General features: G+C 33.1%; 2 long non-coding RNA genes across 2 annotated transcripts; both read right to left on the reverse strand.

Moving 5' to 3' along the window:
* Positions 1–3,780: 3,780 nt before the first annotated feature.
* On the reverse strand, positions 3,781–6,949 carry LOC108199086 (uncharacterized). Its single transcript, XR_010286278.1, has 2 exons — positions 6,354–6,949; positions 3,781–4,095 (listed from the first exon to the last, which is right to left on the reverse strand). It is a non-coding gene; the product is annotated as an uncharacterized LOC108199086 (long non-coding RNA).
* A 2,544-nt stretch (positions 6,950–9,493) lies between these two features.
* Positions 9,494–13,293, reverse strand: LOC135148286 (uncharacterized). The gene is made up of 2 exons (XR_010286280.1): positions 12,698–13,293; positions 9,494–9,808 (listed from the first exon to the last, which is right to left on the reverse strand). It is a non-coding gene; the product is annotated as an uncharacterized LOC135148286 (long non-coding RNA).
* Positions 13,294–23,094: the final 9,801 nt, after the last annotated feature.

Raw genomic sequence — 23,094 nt, forward strand, 5'->3', positions numbered from 1 at the left:
TACAAGTCCATGAACTTGCGCCTATACAGTAAGAGGCTCCACTGATATCTCTCCTCAGACTTCATCTAGGTCAAACCTTGCGCCATGAATGCTTCCAGTGTGTTCACAGTATAAATGACTTAGACACATGCAAACCCTAGGTTGCCCTTGACACCTGACATCATCACATGCATGCATAATATATATAATATAATATATTATGTTGTTATTATATTAATAAATAAGAGTATATATAAATATATACACACATATATATTTTATTTATATGAACATATAATAATATATGTATATATATTTAAATATATTCTCATATATTTAATTATATATAATATATAATTATATGTAAATACAAATGTAAATATATATATATAAATATATATAGAGATATATAAAGTTATTTATAAATATAAATATAAACATAAATATATATAAAGAAAAGTATATATAAATATATACATATATATAATATTTATATAAACATATAGTAACATATATATACACATATATTTAAATATATTCTCATATATTTAAATATATATAATATACATATAACTATGTGTAAATATAAATATAAATATATATATAAAGATATATATAACTCTCTCTAAATATACATATATTTATGCACATAATATAATATATATATACACTTAATTATATAATTGCTTATGTAAAATATAAATACATATATTATATACATATATATTTATTTAAATATACATACATATAAATATACATATACATATGTTTAAAAACATATATACATATATATTATATATATTATATTTAATTAAATATACATATATACATATATATAAATATATTTGTACATATACAAATATATAAGTGCACACATATAAAAGATAGGTCACTTTGGCATAGCTTGCAGAGGCTAGGCATTTGGCTTTGCTTGGCTTGACTTTGGAACAAATGACTTGATATGACTGGATCAATTCTTCGATCGATAAATACTTTGCAAAGCTCCGTACGTGCTGACGCTTAGTGCACTGGTCTGGTTCACAAGCGACTAACACTGAAGTTAAACATTGTACCTTCTTTGTCAACAAACATTGATCAGTCGGTTCCGGGTTAGTTTATGCTTCAGTTTGTTGATTATAAATAACCAACCAAGATATATAGAAATATCTTGCTTCAGGGGTTGCACTGAAATCTTTCGAGTACTTGGACAACATCTTCATTGCTTCCACAATCTTGAATACTTCAATCTTTATTCTTCACTGAGGCATGAACATATTAATGAACTTCTTCCAGTGAACTTATTCCTTCAAGACTGTAGATGGCTTCTTCAACCTTTGTCTTCGTATCTTCCGATTCCGGTGCAGGCGTAGTGTTATTTACTTGTCCTGTTCTATTGTTGAGTTATCATCCCTATGTAACAGATAGGGTTGTCTTTACATTTAGACTTACAATGGGGTTTCCACCCAGTTAGAGTGAGAGGGAAAGCCCAAGGATGAGATGCAATTCTGTGACCACAGCCCACATTTCGTTTCTTGAAGGCAAACTACTGCAGGGTGAAGTGTTCTAACTAAATTCCTGACTAATTGTCTAGTAGAAGGGCCGTTTGCCCCTCGAAGATTCCAAGTTAAAAAAGATTGTAAATCCATTTGAAAACACAGGGAGAAAAGGAAAAGAAAGTTACTGTAGGTTTGCCTTGATGATCTCGATGGATCGTTCCTTGGAGTGTGAAGTTAGTAGCCCCATCATCGTGCCTGTTTCATATATTGCCTCAGCTTCATCAAAACCAGCATTGAGGAAAAAGTGTGAGGTCTGCTTCAATCCCTCCCCTCTAGTTTTCTTTTTCCGCGATAATTTGAAGTGCTTGTTTAGCTGTGGCTTCTGATATTTTCTTGGGCGTCCTCTTTTCACCTGCACTTTCAAATTTTTCAGCTCTGCTAAGACCTCCGAACAATGAGTTCCATCCTCCGATACAGTCTGTTCTATTTCGTTTTCCACTTCCGACATGTACACTTCTGTCGAGCTTATGGGGAAAGAGCTAGAAGAGTCAATTTCCCTTGGCATCCAATTGGAAGTATGTAAGACTGTTTCCTGTAATATATCCCCTTCCTGTTGCTGGGGCTCTGTTGGTGCTATCTGCTCATCTCTGTGCCTTGCAACCAGAGGTAGTTCTTTTTCCGGGGATTCAGTCACTTTAAACTCTGGAAGTATAATGCCCTCGTATCTCGGAGTGGCGGGGTTGATACATGAGCCATCCTCTCCCTCCTCATCGAGGTCATTAGATGTTCCATTAACCTTATCTATAGATTTCTCCCTCCCCTTGTGTATATCCCCAGTTACAACTTCATCTGTCAAATAATCGTGCTGGCTTTCTGTCTCTTCCTGCAAGTGCCCACCCGTTCCCCAGGATTCTACTAAAAACACTTTCCATTCTTTTCCTAATAGGTTTACTGCGGTCGCCTCACAGATATTTTCCTTGTGCATTGTTTCAATTAGTAATTTGGGTGTCACATAGAAACCGTCCTCATCAATGGTACGCCCAAAGTGGATGATTTCCCCCCATGGTTGGATTAGTTTGCGATAGTTATCTTCAGTCCATCCTTGAATGGGTAGCCCCTTGATTTCTATCCAAGCTTGACGAGGCGGGATAAGATCCTCCGATGTGGCTCTGCTCACTTCCATAAAACCTATTTCTAAAAAATCCAGATCAATGTCATCCAAGCTTGTGATATGTGGGAAGTAAGCCAGGAATTTCTTGTTTGATAGCCCCCTAATGACTGCGTCCTTGAAGCCCAATCCGTGCACTATCATTTCAACATTTGCTGTAGTTTCTGTCTTAACAGTTGTGAGCAGAACACAATTGTTGAGTTCAACCTGCAACTAGTCATGCAGGTCAAGAAATACTACTTCTCTTTTGTCAGTCCTGTGGATCAGAGTTTCTCCCTCCTTCTGGGCCTCAGGTTTTGGAAATTTCTTGGAGGGTTTTTCCCCATAAGTTGATGAAGGAGAGCGAGTATTCTTGCGATTTCCACTACGCTCTGAAGTCGCTGATTTAGTGCCAACAGCTTTGGGCGATCTAACAGTTCTGGAACCTTTAGCAAATGCCATATGGAATTTTGAATTTCCGCACCGCCTCCCATTTAATACCCCTATGATTTTTTCAGCTTCCTGAAAATTTGAGGCTATCACAAATCCAAACTTATTGCCAAACCTGTCCTTTCTTCGTGGTAGAATAATATCCTTTACTGTCCCCGCCTTTTTAAACATCTGCCATAGCTCTCTCGCATGTATAGTTTCATCAAAACCAGTGAAGAAAATAGAAACCTTACCTGAGGTAGCTGATGTGTTAGCTGCAGCCATTTTGGTGGGAGCAAATTTTGGTGGAGGCATTTCTTTTTCTGGTAATTTTTTGACAGGAGACTGTAGCGCTTCCTTATATGTTTTGAGCGGAGGTTTTGGTGGCAAGTTTGGGAGGGTTTTATGGTGTATTTGGCCCAGAGCTAGTGACAGAGCTTTGTCGCTGCCTTTCATAGCATCCTTAAACACTGTAGGCTCTACCAGATAGCTTAGTGAGGATATGAACTTCCTTGCCTCCTGTAGTTGATAGTGAAAGTTTGGTCTGGGGCTTGCGTTTGTTTTCCTTGCCTTCAAGCTTTCTCTTGCCGTCTCGATTGTGTGACAGCCCGAGAATCCGGGAGTCTGGATTCTGACGTCACCACACAAAATCATTCTAAAACACTTTTGAAAACCTGTATTTTTGAAAAAGGTAATAAAATCAAAGGATTTAAAACCTGAAAACTTCAGTAAAAGATTTAAAAGAAAACACTTTAACCCCCTAAAAACAGGATCGCATCCAGGTTACAGTATTGAAATTAGAATCAACCACTATAAATAAACAATGTCTTACAACCTCAGATCATCTTCGATGAGAAGAATCACTGCCAATCTATTTAAATTATGACTTACAATTTAATCTCATCAATAGAATTCTATTTTGAACCCACCTTGACAATCTCCCTGAACATTTCCACTTGTCCTCTGTATACTCTATACTCTGACTCCTCGCTTAGCCTTAGCCATATTCGCAATCTCAATTATGCAATTCACCTTTAAGCTTTTCTGAAATGGTTAAAAAGGAATAGCAAGGGTGAGCAACAATGCTCAGCAAGTTTATATAAGCAACAATAGTCCTGAAATATCTAATCAGGGTTCACAAGTTCAGGATATGTAATTGAAAACTTCACAATTCTTATCAGCAATTGAAATCAGAATTTCAAACTTACAGAAGAATTGTCGAATTGGATTCATCACATTTTTACTTAAAAACCAAAGGTTAGGCTGCTGATCAGTCACGCACTAACCCCGAACATGGCACACAGCCCTGTTCTCTATACTGGATCCAAGGCACACATTGGCCTATAATTGACCACGAATCTGGTCTGACCACGAATCTGGTCCACATATTTTATAAAAAAAACTAATCCAATTCTAACAATTTAAAATCAACAGACAATTCAATCAACAGAACAGAATCATAATCATCTTCAATAACAGAATAATTCCAAATGAACTTTTGAGAATCAACATTTCATAAACCACATCACATAATCATGCTTTGACTCTAACATAATCACTAAACAATCTATTGTACATACACATCACGTATATCGATACCCCCTTATATAATCTTTTAAACCTATTAGATATCACTTATCACATAATCATGCTTTGACTCTAACATATAGTCAATCATATTCCACATAACATATCACAAATCAATTATCATATAAATCCTTATCGAAAATCCGACATCATCTCGTCTATGTATAAGACTATCCACCTGTTATCCTATCTCAATCAACCATCAACCAACACAATTCAATCACTATCCATATATTCCTATCCAATATCAATCAATTCGCGACACTATGTCATATAAGTCATTTATCACATATGTATAATATTAGGAATAGCCACGTATATCACGTAATCATCAATTTATAGCAGACAAGTTGCATATTGACACATATTGCATATTACATGACATATAATTACATTCTAGACTCGATCATATTATCTTTCCATATTAAAATAGACTCCATAAGCTTTCGTCTCCCTTTCGTTTCACCTGATTCTGAATTACAAAGATATGATCAAAACCGTTTTCTAACTCTCCTATCGGCACATAACATATCAAACAGATAGTAGACAACACATTGCACATAAGTTTTCCCATCCCAATCGATATCCAATCAAGTCTCAGGTTAAAAATGATTTTTCAGGAATATTCTGAAATTTCTAGACATTTTTTTCGGAATTAAAACGGGTAAAAGAATCCATTTTTGAATAAATAATCAAGTCCGATTGCTCAAGATCGGGTCCGAAATCATTTGAAATCAATTAACGAGCCTCAAATATATTTTAGAGAAATGATTCAAAGCTCGAAACTATTTTCCAGAATTTATAAATCAAAAGGAGCAATTAAATCTAATTAATCAATCAATTAAAATCAATTAATAATTAACTAAATTAATTAATCAATTAATATTTAAATTAATTGACCAATTAAAATAATTAATTACTAATTAAAATTAATTAAGAAACTAATTTAGATTTATTTTTGAATAAAGAAATAATTAAAACTATTTTTGAAATTTAAAATAATTAAATAAAACAATTTTAGAAAATTAAATCAAAAGGTTTATTTTGTAAACTTTTGAAAGTTCTTGGCCAGGGTTCAAACTGCAACTTTTCAAAGTTACAGGGGGTGTTTTGTAAGATTCGAAACTTGGGTACGAGAACTTCATCACCTTCAAAAGCGGGGGGGCCAAACTGCACTTTGGCAGTCGCCACCCCCTGCCGCCGCCGGAAACGTCGCCGGGGACGTTTCCCGGCCCCAAACCCTACCAAAAACTGCAGATACAACCCATATCTCCACATGAACTCAACTGCATCATCAAAATCACCAACACTTTCACCAATTTGCCGTAAAAACCGATCGAAGATCGGCGCCGCCGCCGACCTCTCCAGTTTCCGGCGACCTCTACGGGGGTCGTTTGGTCACTTGGGTGGCATGAACATACTCCTCTCCTCACGCTCTTTCTAATGGTACCAACCACACACCCTATAGCTTCCTAGATTAAAAACGCCCAATTTCAATTGAAAAGCTTCAAGAACATTCAAGAACACAGCTTCAAGAATCAAACCCCTTTTTCTATATGTTATCGGACTCAAAATCAAACATATAATATATGAAAACGAATGGCAGGAGATGCTCTACAACATGGAATCATCAAATCAATCAAACAATCACGTTTGCAAAAATTCATATTTAAAATCCATATAATTCGAATTTTCGAAAATTAATAATAATTTACCCGTGAAATCTGCAGTGTTATGGTTGATTAAACTAGATTCTACGCGTCGAGAGCTTCGTTTTGACTATTTATACGCCTCCATCGGATTCCAATAACGCCTTCAAATCCTCGTTTGAACATGAAGAACACGAAGAACACCCGTTCGTCTTCTCTCGGTATTCGTGCAGAGAAACTGACGAAATGATTGTACGTGCGAGATAAACTGGTAAAGGATATTTATAGAAGAAGATAAGAGAATATTCCTTGAATATGCTTTGGAATATTCCTTGAATATGCTTTGGAATATTCCTGGAATATGCTTCACGCATTACGAGACAACCAGATAATTATTAACTTTAAAAATATTAATAAAATCGTACCGGATCATTTACGGGGCAAACCGTACTCCGGATTGAAAAAGTTAAAACACGAATAATGCTCAGAATGTCCCAAATAGCTTAATGGCGAAATTTTCCCGAACGCCCACGGGGTTTAAAATGTTAAATAATTATTTAAATATAATTAATAATTAAACGAAATTAAATCCATAAATCGATTATAAAATCAAATAGCAATCCAAAAATCGATATGAACATATCTAAATAAACTATATTTTATCCTGATCATATCAAAATTGAAATATCTCAAATCCGAACACATATGAGCAGTCAATTTAATAAATCCGATAACACAAACCTCACAAATATTCATATAAATATCACATAATATTCATAAATTATCAGGAAAATACCCAAATGTTCCATATTTTATTCTGAGAATATGAAAATTGAAAACTCGCGATTGCAACATATATAAGCAATCAAAATAGAAAACTAGTTATCAAATAATTTACCAAATATTCAAATAATATCCGTAAATAACCTTAACTGGTTACACGACCATTACACACGTAACACTTAATCATGTAATACCTATATTCACATATCAACCATCTAACTTGCATGACCAATCTCTGTATTTTCAGAAATAACACTTGAAATGAGTTTTGAAAGGATATTCATATATCCGTATATAAATCATTTAGAAAATACCTAAATAACACATGATTCATTCTGATAGTATCAATAATTAAACCCACAGTTCTAGCACGTATAAATACCAATTACAGAAAAATCAATTTACACCAAAATTCATACAATATTCACATTTAATTATCATAACTAATTAAACTCACAATTCACATGCAGCATTTAGCCATGTAACAATTATACTCACATAGAAATCTTTTAAATCTTTAAAATCAATTATATGAGATATAGTTTGAAAAGACAGTCCCTGTATCAATGATACAATAACCCGAAACTTAAATATACAATTTTGAAAACACATTAAACTGGAATAAAATATTAAACTTTATTCCTTTCTTTCTAAGAAAATAACTTTCATAACGATAAACAATTTTTGAAAAAAAAATCTGGGTCGCTAAAATTAACAAAATCACAACAGAAGAATACATAATCTGTTTAAACCTTATATTTTCACATCACAATTATACTCATATTACACAGACCATTCATCTTGTCAGAAACAAATCAATTAAAGCCAATAATAATATTCAAACACTTATTTCTATATAAATAAACAAATTCTGAAAATCTGGGATGTTACATTCTACCCCCCTTATAAGGATTCTGTCCTCAGAATCCTCGAAGAGAACTAAAACTTCGTAGTATCATTCCCCACCTTTAAATGACCTTGGCATACCTTTAATTTTAAAGAAATAGGAGAATCAATCTTTCACAGTTGCAGAATTTATTTCCCAAGAATCAATCTTCGAGATTTAGAATGTGAACAAGATGTTTGCAAAATAGGTCATGTTTAAATAAGAGAGTGACTGAGAGATCAATATGATCAAACGAACTTAGTGTTGCGTGCCCATATTAGACACTACTAAAGGTTGTTAACCTTCTTGTAATCACAACACACACAAGTGATGGCGTCCCATCAAACTCCTATCACACAGACAGGTATACCTTGTGTCCCCTATAAATAGGGTTGTTCATCCCAATCATATGGAAGGAATACCAAGGAATCTCAAGGAATACCAAGGAATATCAGAAGATATCAAGGTATATCAAATAATATCAAGGAATGTCAAGAAGTATCAAGAAATATCATTGTCTTTTCACATCAGCCTTTATCACATACCAAGAATCAATACCAATATCAATAACCAATACCAATGTTTTCTCGTCATTCGAGAAATAAGAAATCTCATTTATCAAAACTTTTGTAGAAAAGATATCCCAATAAGGACTTAATGATGATGAGAAGAATTAAAATAAGTTTTTATTGAAGAAAGATATTGCCAAGGTCTTCTCAAATTCTTGCTCTGCTCCCATAAGCCGTTGTTCAAGGTATGTCCTTTTCTCGACGTTCTCGCTCGTGATAGCTTCGTAAGATCCCTTGTAGACATTATCATTCGCAATGAAGCAGGTTCATCTTGATAGCAGATGAAATGCCAGCTTGAAGCGTCGTCGTTGAAGACTAACGTTCTATCTTACTCACAATATCACTTCTGATAACTAGACTCAATTCCACATACTCTCTATCATTCACATCTCATCTATCTACAAAACTCTCTTTCTAATCCACAATATCTCATATTCAACACCCATTCTTCTACATCTCAATCCAAACGATAAACCACTTTTAAATATGTAACATGGTCAGAATACTCCGAACCATGCATCTTTATCATTCTTAACTCAATCTCACTATTAATACTCTTTTGATTAGGTCTAACTCTGACCCTTATCACAAATCACTATCTCAATCAGTCCCCATACTAGAAACCAAGTGTCTAGACTTAGGAACTATGATCTATCTAAACATGTACCCTCAACTTAATTAACTATCTAGATTCTATTCCGATTACCTCTCTAGACTATCCCCAGACAGTCTCACAATACCTCTATATGAGGTCACTGAACACTTTTTCTCTATAAACTTATAATAACAACCTATATTCTAATTTCAATAACTTATAACCTGTTGCTCTGATACCAACTGTGACAGCCCGAGAATCCGGGGGTCTGGATTCTGACGTCACCACACAAAATCATTCTAAAACACTTTTGAAAACCTGTATTTTTGAAAAAGGTAATAAAATCAAAGGATTTAAAACCTGAAAACTTCAGTAAAAGATTTAAAAGAAAACACTTTAACCCCCTAAAAACAGGATCGCATCCAGGTTACAGTATTGAAATTAGAATCAACCACTATAAATAAACAATGTCTTACAACCTCAGATCATCTTCGATGAGAAGAATCACTGCCAATCTATTTAAATTATGACTTACAATTTAATCTCATCAATAGAATTCTATTTTGAACCCACCTTGACAATCTCCCTGAACATTTCCACTTGTCCTCTGTATACTCTATACTCTGACTCCTCGCTTAGCCTTAGCCATATTCGCAATCTCAATTATGCAATTCACCTTTAAGCTTTTCTGAAATGGTTAAAAAGGAATAGCAAGGGTGAGCAACAATGCTCAGCAAGTTTATATAAGCAACAATAGTCCTGAAATATCTAATCAGGGTTCACAAGTTCAGGATATGTAATTGAAAACTTCACAATTCTTATCAGCAATTGAAATCAGAATTTCAAACTTACAGAAGAATTGTCGAATTGGATTCATCACATTTTTACTTAAAAACCAAAGGTTAGGCTGCTGATCAGTCACGCACTAACCCCGAACATGGCACACAGCCCTGTTCTCTATACTGGATCCAAGGCACACATTGGCCTATAATTGACCACGAATCTGGTCTGACCACGAATCTGGTCCACATATTTTATAAAAAAAACTAATCCAATTCTAACAATTTAAAATCAACAGACAATTCAATCAACAGAACAGAATCATAATCATCTTCAATAACAGAATAATTCCAAATGAACTTTTGAGAATCAACATTTCATAAACCACAGTCCGTCCTTTGATAAATCATAGTTCAGGAAATTCCTAACTATTCAGTATCCTCCATTATCGGCTAAGCAACTGAATTTAGCCTGCTAAAACAGCATGACAATGGCGGGTTGAATAATCAAGAAGATCCCATTTCATTCTAGGCTCTAACTATCACTGAGCAACACATGCTCCAATGACGGTCTGAACTTCGAATTAATTTGTAGAACTGGTATTTTTATAATCTTGTGGATTGGAAAGAATGGATCAAAATAGAAAATTGAGAGTAATTAGGTGTTTGGCTTTTCAAAACTTGGAAGAAGAAAACAATCATGGGTTTCATGCTCAGAAGTAAGGGTATATTTGAGAAAGGTTTCAGTATAAACAATATCATAATCTTGACAGAATAATCAGAACATGCAATATATATATGAGGAAGGATTTAGGAAAACTTGCCTTAAATCCGCTTCCACACACACAGCTTAATTTTATCTTTCCATCTCACAATTTATGCATATCATAACCTCCAGATCATCTCTGTATATACTCTATTCGTAATACGACTTCGCTTTCTCGACTCGTTCCTTATTCGCTTTGCAACATCGTTTGACCTTCTGTACGTGTTCAATCGTATACGCCTCGTCCGAATCCTTTACGAGAATAAGACAATACTATAATCACTAAACAATCTATTGTACATACACATCACGTATATCGATACCCCCTTATATAATCCTTTAAACCTATTAGATATCACTTATCACATAATCATGCTTTGACTCTAACATATAGTCAATCATATTCCACATAACATATCACAAATCAATTATCATATAAATCCTTATCGAAAATCCGACATCATCTCGTCTATGTATAAGACTATCCACCTGTTATCCTATCTCAATCAACCATCAACCAACACAATTCAATCACTATCCATATATTCCTATCCAATATCAATCAATTCGCGACACTATGTCATATAAGTCATTTATCACATATGTATAATATTAGGAATAGCCACGTATATCACGTAATCATCAATTTATAGCAGACAAGTTGCATATTGACACATATTGCATATTACATGACATATAATTACATTCTAGACTCGATCATATTATCTTTCCATATAAAAATAGACTCCATAAGCTTTCGTCTCCCTTTCGTTTCACCTGATTCTGAATTACGGATCAAAAGATATGATCAAAACCGTTTTCTAACTCTCCTATCGGCACATAACATATCAAACAGATAGTAGACAACACATTGCACATAAGTTTTCCCATCCCAATCGATATCCAATCAAGTCTCAGGTTAAAAATGATTTTGCAGGAATATTCTGAAATTTCTAGACATTTTTTTCGGAATTAAAACGGGTAAAAGAATCCATTTTTGAATAAATAATCAAGTCCGATTGCTCAAGATCGGGTCCGAAATCATTTGAAATCAATTAACGAGCCTCAAATATATTTTAGAGAAATGATTCAAAGCTCGAAACTATTTTCCAGAATTTATAAATCAAAAGGAGCAATTAAATCTAATTAATCAATCAATTAAAATCAATTAATAATTAACTAAATTAATTAATCAATTAATATTTAAATTAATTGACCAATTAAAATAATTAATTACTAATTAAAATTAATTAAGAAACTAATTTAGATTTATTTTTGAATAAAGAAATAATTAAAACTATTTTTGAAATTTAAAATAATTAAATAAAACAATTTTAGAAAATTAAATCAAAAGGTTTATTTTGTAAACTTTTGAAAGTTCTTGGCCAGGGTTCAAACTGCAACTTTTCAAAGTTACAGGGGGTGTTTTGTAAGATTCGAAACTTGGGTACGAGAACTTCATCACCTTCAAAAGCGGGGGGGCCAAACTGCACTTTGGCAGTCGCCACCCCCTGCCGCCGCCGGAAACGTCGCCGGGGACGTTTCCCGGCCCCAAACCCTACCAAAAACTGCAGATACAACCCATATCTCCACATGAACTCAACTGCATCATCAAAATCACCAACACTTTCACCAATTTGCCGTAAAAACCGATCGAAGATCGGCGCCGCCGCCGACCTCTCCAGTTTCCGGCGACCTCTACGGGGGTCGTTTGGTCACTTGGGTGGCATGAACATACTCCTCTCCTCACGCTCTTTCTAATGGTACCAACCACACACCCTATAGCTTCCTAGATTAAAAACGCCCAATTTCAATTGAAAAGCTTCAAGAACATTCAAGAACACAGCTTCAAGAATCAAACCCCTTTTTCTATATGTTATCGGACTCAAAATCAAACATATAATATATGAAAACGAATGGCAGGAGATGCTCTACAACATGGAATCATCAAATCAATCAAACAATCACGTTTGCAAAAATTCATATTTAAAATCCATATAATTCGAATTTTCGAAAATTAATAATAATTTACCCGTGAAATCTGCAGTGTTATGGTTGATTAAACTAGATTCTACGCGTCGAGAGCTTCGTTTTGACTATTTATACGCCTCCATCGGATTCCAATAACGCCTTCAAATCCTCGTTTGAACATGAAGAACACGAAGAACACCCGTTCGTCTTCTCTCGGTATTCGTGCAGAGAAACTGACGAAATGATTGTACGTGCGAGATAAACTGGTAAAGGATATTTATAGAAGAAGATAAGAGAATATTCCTTGAATATGCTTTGGAATATTCCTTGAATATGCTTTGGAATATTCCTGGAATATGCTTCACGCATTACGAGACAACCAGATAATTATTAACTTTAAAAATATTAATAAAATCGTACCGGATCATTTACGGGGCAAACCGTACTCCGGATTGAAAAAGTTAAAACACGAATAATGCTCAGAATGTCCCAAATAGCTTAATGGCGAAATTTTCCCGAACGCCCACGGGGTTTAAAATGTTAAATAATTATTTAAATATAATTAATAATTAAACGAAATTAAATCCATAAATCGATTATAAAATCAAATAGCAATCCAAAAATCGATATGAACATATCTAAATAAACTATATTTTATCCTGATCATATCAAAATTGAAATATCTCAAATCCGAACACATATGAGCAGTCAATTTAATAAATCCGATAACACAAACCTCACAAATATTCATATAAATATCACATAATATTCATAAATTATCAGGAAAATACCCAAATGTTCCATATTTTATTCTGAGAATATGAAAATTGAAAACTCGCGATTGCAACATATATAAGCAATCAAAATAGAAAACTAGTTATCAAATAATTTACCAAATATTCAAATAATATCCGTAAATAACCTTAACTGGTTACACGACCATTACACACGTAACACTTAATCATGTAATACCTATATTCACATATCAACCATCTAACTTGCATGACCAATCTCTGTATTTTCAGAAATAACACTTGAAATGAGTTTTGAAAGGATATTCATATATCCGTATATAAATCATTTAGAAAATACCTAAATAACACATGATTCATTCTGATAGTATCAATAATTAAACCCACAGTTCTAGCACGTATAAATACCAATTACAGAAAAATCAATTTACACCAAAATTCATACAATATTCACATTTAATTATCATAACTAATTAAACTCACAATTCACATGCAGCATTTAGCCATGTAACAATTATACTCACATAGAAATCTTTTAAATCTTTAAAATCAATTATATGAGATATAGTTTGAAAAGACAGTCCCTGTATCAATGATACAATAACCCGAAACTTAAATATACAATTTTGAAAACACATTAAACTGGAATAAAATATTAAACTTTATTCCTTTCTTTCTAAGAAAATAACTTTCATAACGATAAACAATTTTTGAAAAAAAAATCCGGGTCGCTAAAATTAACAAAATCACAACAGAAGAATACATAATCTGTTTAAACCTTATATTTTCACATCACAATTATACTCATATTACACAGACCATTCATCTTGTCAGAAACAAATCAATTAAAGCCAATAATAATATTCTAACACTTATTTCTATATAAATAAACAAATTCTGAAAATCTGGGATGTTACAGATTGTGCTGTAATGTATCTGATTTAAAGCCATTCGCACCGCCTCTCTATTCCCTCTGAGTGCTCCTACCTTAGTGTTCGGATGGATGAGGTGTGCATACGAATTAAGAAAACCCTGAACTGGGTCTGTGTAGTTTCCATTTTCACTCCCATCATAACCTTCCACTACAAGATTGCTAGCCTTTTCCCAGCACCCGTTGTTGTATAGGAGTTCATGGATACTCCAGAGGGCCTCTTCCTCGCCACTTATACCTTCTGCTAGCAACTTGTCTGGTACTAGTCCGATTAAATAATTGACCCTTGCTTCAGCCATAGGAATCAAAGAGTGATTCCCCTTGTTAAGAGCTGCCACCAAATCATAGTCAAGGAGAAACCAGTGTTTCAAGATTTCGATTTTATTCAGTAGTAGCTTCTTGTTTTCTTCTGCATTTTGAGTCTTGGTTGTTGAGACTTGCGGTGAGCTTCCTTTCGCCCTCGTGCCTGCTTCTTGATTCCCAATCTTGCTTTCCTCGTCGTTGTTCTTGCCGGAATTGCTGGAACTTTTGCTATTACCCACTGGTCTGTTGCTGTTCTTTCCCTTTGTTACCGTTGCTCTAGTTACCGTTGCCATTTTTTAAACTTTAAATTTAATAACCCAGTTTCCAGTAAGTGCAATTACTTGCTGTAAATATTCATTACTACTTCACTGCTTTTTTGTTTATACACGTAAAATTTATTGCTGAATGGATGAGTTGCAATTTTGTAACTGAATATTTGAGCAGCATCTGATTCATACTGCCTACTTCAAAATATTTGCCAAACAAACTGAATGTATGATGCGGTCAACAGATTATTCATTCTGACACCAGTAAAACACAAACAGATCATCCCTTAATATAAAATATTAAATATTAGAAGATTAATATTTATTCTTATATTCAATAACATTGTTTTATATTCAATTCTTATATAATATTTTATCATTAAAAGATATTATTATTATAAAAAATAAGAGAGAATAAAGTGTTGTTTCTAATATATATTATATGAGAGTTAGGAAAAGAGAGTGGTTAGCTAATGATGACGAATGAAAAGATCATCTGAGTGATTCAGGGATTCACTAATACACTGATGGAGTTAGTTTTTTCCCCACATTCTTTATAGTTTAGTTTAAAACTCCAAATAACTAAGTTATCTGTGTGTGTGTGGGGGGGGGGGGTGTTTAAAAGAAAAGAGGAGTATTTGCTAATGACGTAAGGATATATACCAAAAGTCATCAATATTAATTTAATTTCATTGTCAATCTGAAACATCAACTTAGTCATTAAAAAATTTATATTTTGTATCAATTTTAATTACTGGCATTTGATTTACCTGATATAATGATTGAATTAAGTTAATTTTGAAAATAAACGACTAATTTGATATATTTGAACTGAAAAAGTTATAGCACCTTGTTAGTATTTGGATGTATTGCAGAAGGGGGGTTGAATGCAATACTGATAATTTTAAATATGTATTCAATAACTAATTCAAGATTAAAGTTTATCAGTAGAAGATTAATGCAAGTGATAAAGAACACAGTAGTTGAACTTCACAAAATAAATGGTTTATTTATTTCGTTGTTTTGCTACAACCTCAAGAAAGGGTTTCTCGAGTTTCAGTTCTTCTCAAAAGATACAAATGAATATTCTTGCACTTGCTAACCTCTCTTACTCTACAAATGGTGATGTTGTCTATATATCTATCAGAGTATTGCACATCACAGCCAGCACGGGTTCTGAAAGTCTGAAAGTAGCTTTTGTTTTTTTAGCTACTTTGTAGATTTCAGCCCATGTGACTTTTTTAAATGCCAATCGAATAGATATTACATTGTATGAAAAGCAACCTAGGATCATTCTATTTATAGCTCTGCAAATCTCTTCGGATGGTGACTTGATCTCTTGCAGTCGGTTATCCACGACTTTTGTATCTCTTGAGCTTCAATTGTAGACTTTACAGGTGTGCTACAAAACAGCTTTCTGCAGCATCCCTAGGATTTGAACATCTTTATCTGCCACATGGTTGACTTGATGAAAGATCAAATTTAATCCCAAATTCTCCGATGACAGTGACATAGTGACACCAGAACTTGCTGTCAAACAATGATTAAGATGACAGTGGCTTCCTGAGTACGCTTCTGAGTGGAACACTAGTTCTGCTGTCATACGAGCGGAAACTTGTTGTCTGCGGAATTTCAGCCAATGTTGTTGTTAGATACAAAATTAATGTCGTGACCTTGCAACTGTCTGTCTTGTGTAGAATTGCTGTCAAACCTCTGACACTAGCAGTCCTTCATTCTTGTTGTCATTCCTTTGCGTCTTGGGGCATGAACGATGCAATTGAACTTCTTCCAAGCATACTTGTATTACAATTGACAGTAAACAAAATGACACTACAAAGACATAATCTGGCTGTGACAGTATGTTCCACTTAGATAAATCTAAGTACATGAAAACGTTAAGTTGACTACAGTCTATCACCCATAAATCCCAACACAACTTTGATATTCATCATTGATATATATATCATGCTTAGATATTTACTTCAGCTATATTTTACACAAATTTTATTAAGTGAATCAATATCTGAATATAGTGCATGTTTGTATGGAGAGAAACTATGTTTCTATGTAAGTGGACATATGTTTTTAATTAGACTTTTCAATTTGGCTCACGAGACGGAAAATTAGTATTTGTTTTTTAATTTTTGGTACACGAACATTAAAATAAACTTTGAATTTAGTATTGGATATGAGTTTTCATTTTATTTACACATATATACACGATTATAAATATATTTTTAAATAAATATTTTTATGTAGAAATACATATATATATATAGGGTCTTACTCCAGTACAAACTTCTTACTGTACAAACGTACAAACCAGTGATTATGACAATAATATTTAGTGATTAGGATATTTTAATTTAACAAATACATACATACATCCATCACCACCGCCACCACAATCACCTCCAATCACCACCACCACGACCACCCCACCCACCACCACCACGACTGCCCAGCGCCACTCTCTCTCTCTCTCTCCACCATCCACCACCAACCACCACTACCCAGCGCCTCTCTCTCTCTCACCACCACCCACCACCACCAACCACCACCACCACCACTGCTAGCGGCTCTCTCTCTCTCTGGTTGTTCCCTCACTGATTAGTGTTATACACACACAAACACACACATTCACCACTGCTTTTCTCATCTCCCTCAATCGTGTCTCTATCCCTCAATCGTGTTTCTAGCACTGCCCTTGCGCCGGCGTCGCGGCTGCCGCCGGCCGCGCTGCACCACCACTCGGCTATGCCGCCCCACAAGTGCTCCCCTCCCCTTATCTCTCCATCAGACCATCCTGGTAGATTTAGTGATTATGTTCAATCATTTAGTGATTGTGTTCAAGTCATTTAGTGATTGTTTGTACGTTTGTACACTACGGAGTTTGTATTTGAGCACTTGCCTATATATATATATATATATATATATATATATATATATATATATATATATATAATAAGTACAAATTTGTACACAATTCTATGTAAATATAAATATTTAATATACATTTCATAAAGTTATAAAACAATACATGAAAATTGTATTTTTAAGATATATTTAATTAATTATTATTATTATATTTATAAATGTACATGAAAATTACACAAAAAGTACACAACACGTTTCCAAATGGATATGTGTTTGAGATTAGGTACACAAATTCTAAACGGTTTGGATATTTCACTTTCAAATATACGAAACATAACATGAAAATATACGACATTGATATATACACCAAGACATGATTGACCAGTCTACCTTCGGGGAGCTTTTGGATTAGAAAAGGGAGGAAATGTTTGTTTATGCACACCCCAAATGTATATATGCATACCCCGTCTTCTTTACAAGATATCTAATTTTTGTAATTTATTAAAAAATTACAAAAAAGATTTCAATAATTTTGAATTTTATTATTTTAATAGATCTTTTCGTTCTCTGCAACTTTTATTTTTTAAGAAATTTCAAAAAAATATTGGTTAGAGGATGGAAAAAAATTAAATAAAAGCCTATTTATAATTAATTTTTTAAATTGCCCAAACTACTCCTGAGATTTTTAACTTTAATGGTCAAAATTAACGGAAGAGTGCAAATGACGAGCCTAACAGACCAACAATGTGAATAGTGCAATTATATAAAGTATCGGCCTAAAGTGCTTTTTCGAAAATCCGGCGGAAGGTGTTCTACAATTAACTCTAAATAAAAAAAACAAAGCACTGTTAAAAGAAAATGGGCAATTTGATCTAAAAAGAAGGTAGCTTATTTATAAGCAAATTTAGGATGTGCATAAATCAGCGCGCGCGCGGAGAGGGAGGGGGAGAGAGAGAGAGGGAGAGAGGGAGGGAGGGAGGGAGGGAGGGAGAGAGAGAGAGAAAAAAAAGGGGGGAGACTTCCGATGTACCAAAACAGTTTTCTTCAATTACATATCTTATCTTCTCCGTCAGTAAGAGCCTCATAATTAAAATTATCGAGCACTACAGTATAATAATTTATAAGTCGTTGCATATTTGTTATTTATAATTTTTTTTTATTTTGATCAATAAATAGCTTATTTTAATCTTAACCAACCGACTTCATATATATATATATATATATATATATATATATATATATATATATATATATATATATATATATATATATATATATTTTGCCGAAATATATATATATTTTTTTAATTTAGAAACATATAAGTACATGTTATCAAACACAAGAAAAATGCATTTATTTTTTATTTATAAGTAACGAGATTAAAGGCCATTCTACCGACAGAGAAATCTGAGGAAATATATATATACAAGTTAAAGTGAAAATATCACTCTCAAAGAGTCATAGAAAGTTACTGGTCTTGCCCACATAATTAATTTATAGTGACAGCAACTCCAAGTCTTTGAACGGTGCGAATCTAACGACAAATCATTGTCACAATTAAATATCTAATTCACATCCTATATTTGGGGGAACTAGTTTAAGTTTAACTTTCTCCTAATATGTGTTACCCATTTGGACCGCAAGTTATGTTTGAAAAGTTCACTTAATTTCATCAACTTAATCATGATCATTAGAAAATTAGGAGTCTTTGTCTTGCGTATTTTAGTTAATCTCATCTCAAAAGTCTTATTTAAAATTCGAACTATAGAATAAATAAATAATAAAACTTAAAACAAAAATTTTTGAAAATGTCCCGTCACAAATTTTGGCCCCACCCTTCGAAATGAGGCTGTCAAACCGATAATTCGAATATGGATACGCCCATATTCGAATCCGTATCCGCAATTGTCGGATTCAGATACGGATAATATCCGCTTTATTTCTGATTTTGATAATTGATACTCTCAAGATTTTGATGATCACACTAATAGCAAGCTAATAGTATAAAACTGATACTTGTAAGCAGGCTATCAAAGGTTGCTATATGCGTGCTACCAGTTTTTCAGGATATCATTATAACTGTAGTTATCAGCAAGCTTACAGGGTTGTTATATGCGTGCTAACAGTTTTTTAGGATATCAGTATAACTGTAGTTATCAGCAAGCTTACAGAAATATTTGCAAGCTATCAGCAGGCTTACAGCGTGAACAAAATATCAAGTGGATAAAGATCAAAGTCTAAAATCATGGAGATTTTAAGGAAACGAATCGTAAAGATTCTAATATTTGCATATAACTTATATATATATTAGAGCTCAGTTTTTACAAAGAGTTTTATTCAAAATCGTTTTCCTAATTAATAAGAACACACTTCAAACTTTCTGAAAATACAACTCGTTCATTGCAAAATCTTTTTTTGAGCTCTAGTACTTATATTTGATTATATATCTATATTAAATTCATAGTTTCGGGTGTAATTTTCATATACTTTGTATTGTTTAAGGTGTAAGTGGTTTTGTTAGCTGTGTATACAGCTTGTAAAACAAGGGAACTAGTTAGTTAGGAAAGTATACTTGGGAAGTATAGGTCTTGGAGAGTTTTTGGTTCGTGATTCAGGAGTTTCAGCAAACTGATAACAGGAACAAGGGTTGAAGGGAGTTATATTATTGAATCTTGTAATTGTTATCATTCCTTGATTAATAATATAATCTCTTACTAATTGGTAGGGGACCAGGACGTAGACCAATAGGGTTAGGGGTCGAACCTGGCTAAAATTCTTGGTGTTGCTCGCTTACTGCCTTTATATTTTCAGCACTGCGTTTATATTGTTAGCTAGCTGACTGTTTACTCTAAAACTTAACAGCAGGCTGTCTATGACAGTTTAACTATTCGGTAACATTTAAAAATCAGGTATATTGGCTATAACACCTATTCACCCCCTCTAGGTGTATAATTTTAATAATATTCGCTTTTATTCGGATACAAACGTGGGGGACGGATGTCTGATTTTTTGACGGCCCTACCGTATTACCGCTGATTTTTAGACAATTTTTTCCGACTAAGCTCAAATGATATTTTTATACATGAATAAAGTATTTGTACAATTATATAAAATTTATACAAATACATTGTTTAATGCATATAAACACATTACAAGCTAATTGAATAAATTTTTAATTATATATATATATATATATTTATATTTATATATTATATAACTTAAATATCATATATGTATTTAATTCCGAATTCGAATATCACGAATTCGGATACGGATAATATCCGCTTTATTTTGGATACGGATAATATCTGCTTTTTCTGAAATACAGATGCGAATTTTTCGGATGGATATCATATTTTTCTAATTTTTTTACAGCCCTGCCTCGAAACAATGAAATGCCTTGTTATAATAACTCAGTTCCAGGTAAAAAATAGCGAAGATTAGTTTACATATTATTTTTTTTTTGACGATGCAGGCTTATACGCCTTACAAATTAGTATCTGTTCTAATAAATCTCGGGGTGAGCCAGAGTCGAACCCGGGTGTCCGGGGACAACAGAGGATAAACCCACCACTTGGGCTATCCAATCGTGCTCAGATTAGTTTACATATTTAAGCAGGTGTGTTTTAGTTTTTAAAATTATGATTCAAGCTTCTTTTAATTTTTATAATTAGTCTTGAAATTTGATTGGATTGTCACACATAACATGATAGCTGATTCGCAAAAATTTGCCTAGTCATTTTAATTAGCAGAGTTGAGCTACAAAATAGGTCGTATTATTCCATATATGTTATCGACGAGGCCTGGGCTAGAGGAACTGTCTGGATTTAGACTCCGTTCAGGTTTGACGGTCACACAGATAAATTTAAGTGAGAAAGTTTGTGACCCTCACTCATCTCACGTCGAGAATATTAGGATATTAATTCATTTTATATTTAAGTAAAGTCCGTATTGGAAATTTAATTTATGAATTTATTATAAAAAGATTTATCAAATCAAATAGTTGAAGATTAACGAGATAGGAAATACTGAATAATTGGAATTAATAACAAAATTTTAAAAAATTAAGATATATCATACAACTAAGAATATCAATATATATAATCTTATAAAAGTCTGCGCTGAATCAGTGAATTCATAAATTGTATTAATTATTATACTAAATTAAGCATATTTGGCTTCAAAAATTTTAAATCAAGATTTAACATGATTTTCGTAAAATTAGAAAATTTAAATTTTATTTATTAGAAAAATATTTGAAAATAAATATTAATTAAATAAAAAATAAAATTACACGCATAAACGAGAATGTTAACATATATAAACAAAAATATATAAAAAAAACGACACAAAGGTTTATGATTTGAACTGTCCAAACAAAATTTTGAAGAGGAAAGGTTAAAAATATTTTAATATAGTTCATATGATTAATTTATAGATCAAATAACCTGAAAACGTAAGACAGTTAAGATAATATGGTTCACTTGTAAATAAATGGGTTTTTAGAACATTTTTAATATGATTGGTTATAACCTATAAATATTGGTTATATTAAATTTGTAAGATTAGAATTTGTTGAAATGGTAAGATATTATGCTTCGATGATATAGGCTAAAACTATAGACAAAGAATGAGATAGTTAGAGTGTGATATTTTCGTTTATTATAATTTTTATTTTTAATATATAAACTCAGTTTTTAATTAAAAAAATTTCATGATTGGAGTTGCCGTTCATCGGATAACTGTTGTCGCTAGCTGATTCAAATACCCTTGCCTCGTTTGTGAATAGTTGGTTGTAAAATTTGAGTGCAGTAATTCTCATCCTCGAACCCGTGAAAATCTAAAATCTAATACTTGTACTCCCTGCGTCCCAGTAGGTTATACATTTGGTATAGACACTAAGTGAGTAAAATTAGATGAAAAGTGGGTAAAGTGGCGGGATTCATTTGTATTTAATTATCGATTTTTCTATGGTGTGCCCATGGGCACACAATAAGCACTAACTCCTATGAGTTTGGTGCATTTTTATTGGTCACCTAATCATAAATAAGGATGGCCCCCCTGCATTTACATCAAGTCCACCAATCAAAATCCACCAAAACCATCAATTTTAGTGTATAATGTGTGCCCATGAGCACACACTAGACAAACCCTTTAATTATAGATTTGTGATAGTGCAGGAAAGTAGTGGGTGTAATAGTGTTTATATTATTATGAAATTAAGATAGTGGAAGAAAGTAGTTGGTATAATAGTATATTACATTATTAAAAGTTGCTATTTTAGACATGTATAGAAATAATGGGACATCCAAAAAAGAAACCGTATATA

The sequence above is a fragment of the Daucus carota genome, chromosome 8, assembly GCF_001625215.2.
Source record: "Daucus carota subsp. sativus chromosome 8, DH1 v3.0, whole genome shotgun sequence".
Lineage (NCBI taxonomy): Eukaryota > Viridiplantae > Streptophyta > Magnoliopsida > Apiales > Apiaceae > Daucus > Daucus carota.